The sequence below is a fragment of the Anopheles marshallii genome, chromosome X (assembly GCF_943734725.1).
Source record: "Anopheles marshallii chromosome X, idAnoMarsDA_429_01, whole genome shotgun sequence".
Taxonomy (NCBI): Eukaryota; Metazoa; Arthropoda; class Insecta; order Diptera; family Culicidae; genus Anopheles; species Anopheles marshallii.
Genome location: NC_071325.1, coordinates 19,030,033 through 19,035,024, shown reverse-complemented (window position 1 = coordinate 19,035,024; position 4,992 = coordinate 19,030,033).

Genomic DNA, 4,992 nt, shown 5'->3' with positions numbered 1-4,992 from the left:
ACCCATTGTTAAGCACATTAGAGCGCCTAAAATTATGTGACCTTTTTTCCGTTCAAGGGCTTACGTACTGGCTCCGGTTGCCTGTAATTCGTAGCACTTGGGAAGGTTTTTTTTATATGGTGGCTATGAAGGTTCCCTGCTAAGCGTGCAATAACGTTACAGCACTGTCTTTGGCAGTGGTGCGCGCGTTTGTTAATTTATAATGGTTTACACTCCCGTACCATGGGATGCTGCCGCTAGGTACGCTCATTAACAGTGCCACTCTCCTGGACTGGTTTTTTCTCTTTTCTCTATCTCTCTCTCTCTCTCTCTCTCTCTCTCTCTCTCTCTCCACCCTCCCTAGATCGACACAAGTACACAAACACAGCGATTCGTCGGTGTGCTGGCCCCCCGTGGGCGATTCTTTGCAAACGTGATTAGTATTAGTCATTAGATATTAGAATGAAAATATTGTTTGTTGTCATTTCGGAGGAACTTTTTATCGCCAGCGAAAATCCCACTGCCCTTTTTCGCTGCAGCTGGTCTCGTGGATCATTTTATTTAAGTTTAACTGTTGATTGGCGCAGCGGAAAAAGCCATCCGCCAGCAAGTTAACCATTTCCTTCACCGTTTGGTCACCGTTTACCTTTGTCTGGCATGTATTGTCGACTTCATCAGAGCACTTTTCCGCTATCATTGTGTGTAGGTCAATGGCACGAACAAAACACGCATATATCCTTCCGCACTTCTGCACCTCCCCACTTCCCCTTCTGCACCTTCCCCCCAAGAAAGGGTGGAAGGGTCTTTTACAAAAAAGGGTGTACAATGGGCAAAGCGTTTAATTTTGGTGATTATTTTGTCTTATCGAGATTAGTAACCTAAATGGTAAATATGCCTGACTGTCTCAAGCAAACAGACCCTGGGATTAATTCGTCCGTCCGTTTTGGCTACGCGGTCCGTGGTGTCTACGGGATATGGAGTAAATAGTGAGCCTGAGCAGACTATAGCAGGCGGGAAGCAATGCTTGGTGGCTAGGTGACGAAGCAGTTGCCAGAGAATTTCGATTTTTTTAAACGCATCCCTTTATTCATCACGCGCAAGTCGACAATCAGTGGGATTTTTTTTTCGTTAAAACGGCCTGGCCGTATAAACAATGGGATTTCATTTAATTGTATCCAAAACAATGCGAAAAAAAAACACACACACACGCGTCAAACAAAAGACAGCAAGGATCCTTTGCTGTCAGCGTCGTCCTGATGAACAGTGTGAAATCTTGACATTGTAAATATATATGTACAGAAGGCTTAGCGAAGGCTTGACTGATAGCGGATTGTTTAGGGTGTTCAAGTTAAGGAAAAGAAAGTACCCACAAAATTTGGGAAATGGATGGGAAAACTCGTCACACAACTCCGTTCTCGGCTCGACCCGTGCAGCACATGCACATGTATAACCGGTAGCAGATAAACAGCTTTGTGATGTACATGTAAAGCCGCCTGCTAGCTGTTAGCTTTATTCCGTAACCTTTCTAGTCGGATGCGCCGTGAAAAGTCATTGATATTTTTACTGCACCATTCATATGTAACACGACATCCCAGCTCCAGTGAACCCATCCATCTCCGTTTGCCCCCATGTTTCCCTTCCACGAACGTTTCATCGTAGCGATCGTTTCACGTAGCGGGATATTATTTTCCCAACTGAAACGAGCACCCTTTCTACCGGGTTACCGGATTTTCCATTCGCCAGAGTGTAAACGCGGCATGCGACTTGTGACTGCAGGCTGCATCTCCACTGCCGTTGCTTTCCCGCCCTAACAGCAGTAATTTTACCAGACCCGATCGGTTGATTGTGTTTGTCACGATAAGGCCATACACATGCCGTGTTTACCACGGGTTTGGCCGCCTACTTGGTTTATTTTTAAAAATCCCGAAAAACCATCGCCAGCTGGCAATGGCCTATGAAGGCGTCCGTTGAAGCAGGGAGGAATTGAGGACCATACTGTATGCTGCTGCTGTTGGTGTGCTGCAAGCCATACGAATGTTACCGCTGCTTGCGGAGAAATACACGTGAAAAGGGGACGAAATTAAAAATAATAACAAAAAACCTTGACTCCTTTTCACCCAACGTACAGTCCCTTTCCTTTCCACACCACGAGGCGCGGTTTGGTCAGCTTTACGCCTAACCATATGTGTTGGCAGACCGAACACATTAGGAAATGGTGTAAATGGTAAATTAAAAGATCTATCTTCTGTGTCGACAGCTACCACGTTGAGTTTTGGCGAAGGTATTTTATGAATGAATATCGTTTTGTTTTTTTGTGTGCTGACTTGAAAACAAACAACACATGAGGAGAAGAAATTATATCCAATGTATATACAACATATAGGACACTAGTAGCCATACTTAATTAATGCCATGCTTAATGTAGTTTTTGAGAAGCATTCTTCAAACGAATTTTCAGCGAAGATTCATTTGAATCATGAATCGAAAATTTAACTTTCATCTTCATTTCTTCATCTTTAAAGATTTATGATTTCAAGGTTTTTGCTCTTTGTGGTCTATACTGTAATAGAAATATGTCGATTTTTTTCTTTTTGGCGTAACGACCTGTGAACATGTGATGTGATCTTCACCACGTAACCTAGAAATCAGTCTTCGGTGCGGGGGGAACAGTTCAGATGGGATATTGTTCCAGTCCTGTCGTGTGAAACCGATGCCGCTATCAAATAACCCAACGGGTCGCCCCTATATGATACATTGTATACATATCAAGTATTCCAAGAACTGTTTACGTATTTACTGCTTACTGCAAAGTATTGAAACAACTTTATTGTTTTGTTTTTTTGAAGTAAATAAAACAAATAAGCGTGAGCTTAATGTAACTAACATACTGTAACGAAGTAGGCGACTAAACGAATTAAAAAATGTAATGAATTTGAAATTGAATAACACATGTTTTAAGAACAAATATATGTAATTGAACGCTTCAGGCTCGATACAATAGTACACCAAGACTGACATTTGTTTTGACGTCAAAGAATGGTAGATGGAGAATGGAGAATGGCTTATGGTAGCGTCAAGTGCACTAGCGAATTTGGAATATTATCCTCTAATCAAATTACCATAGAATTTTGAGTGAGATGAGATGAAATTCAGATCACTTATGAGGTGGTGTATGGAAATCGACTGAACCGATTGAACGATTGAACCGGGCGGGTAATGCTGATTGATTTTAACAGGTGAAAGCTTGTAGGGGCCTGTTTTCGATATAATCTCGGAGTGTGTACGATACTCTTCTGGTACAAACAATTTTGTAGCTTTATTTTTTGCACCTCCTAGACTCGCAGGGTACTACGCTGGCGCCTGAACCACCTATCGTTAGATCCGCCTAATGATTATTTATTTTTATTTTTTAAGAGATTTCGGACCTCTTGGGCCATTTCCATCTCTTAGATTCGTCACTGAATGTTGATAATCTTAGTGAAAGGTCACCCGTGGCCTTTTGCTCACATTTTCTACAATTAGAGGATGTAAGTTCCAATAATCCAATACAACCAGGTGTAAACAATTTTACCCCAGTTAGAACTAAATTTTGTAAATGTCGCTAAATAGGCTATCTAACTATTTTCTTAAAGCATTCTTCAGAAAACGAGGCGTTCTGACAATGAAATGTAATATTTCCTTACAAAAACATATGCTTCCCTTAATTTTATTAAACTTTGCGTAAAATCTTTTCCTCCAGTTATCTAGTACTATTTTATCACAAATTAAAGAAATATAGAAGACTTTAAAAAGCAGACTTTTGACATGATGATATTAACATTTCTCGATTTTATTTCAACACACTATGGAACACAATATAAAGGAGGAGACATTTTACATTAGTGTCCTTTATTATAACAAGCTGAACAATTGAGTTTGATAAATGCAGCTTTTTCTTCAAGACATATGCTTCACGTGTCACGTTACCTTATGTTGGGTAAGGGTCTCTAGAAAAGAGGCAAAGAAACAGTTAGGCTATATTTGTCGCACGAGTACTCTCTGATACTATCGATGTCCCGGACATACTTGAACGTATACACACATAAATGTAATCCGACCGAACCATTCTAGATACAGACAGTTGCTATACATTGAATTTAGTCATACATTGTATGGATTTAACACCCTAATCTCTGCTATGTCCATTCTATTTAATAATATGCAAGAGCACTTCGATAGCCTACGGGAAGCTTAGGCTATGTTTTTTAGATATCGGCTGTATGTTTTAGTCAATTGTGTCTATTTCAGCCGAATTACGGCAGACTTGAATTTTAAATGAATTAAGTTCAATTTCAGCTTATCAACCGAGCATGCCCGGGATAAGGCAATAGACCAGGAAGAAATGCCTTCAGGATTTTTTACTCTCTGCGATCATCATAGGACTGATAATACGGCTAAGAACCGTTATAATTAGAACAAATGAATAAAATAAAATATATAAATTTCAGTATATAAAATTTCATACACTGAGATGTAATGGATTAATGCACAGTAAACATATTGGAGTTGGTGTTAAAATTTTATTACATTAGACCATGTCAACTTCTTTCTCATAGGCCACTTGGGATTTTGGTACCGGTCCTGTTAAGCAAAAGACTGGTGTCGTTACAATTCAAGGTTATAACTCAGGTATAATGCAAGCAGGTTTCGAAATTCCTAATCAAAGTAATTTTTTACACCAAAAGGGGAGATCATTTTTAAGTTTCATCCCAACAAAAACAGCATAATTTAGACTTAAACTATACATATAATTAAACCCGCAGTAAAAGTGTTCTTCTGAAAAGTAAGTTCAGTGAAATTGAATCATATGCACTGTCTTACCGTATTGTGAATCCTGGGAACGGTCGGTTTGTTGGTATACATTTCATTACAGGATGTTTGGTATACATTTCATATCGTTCTTATGACAACAAACAAGCTATCGCTGTAAATTTGTTTTCAATATCTGACAACAAACATCAACGAAGAACAATA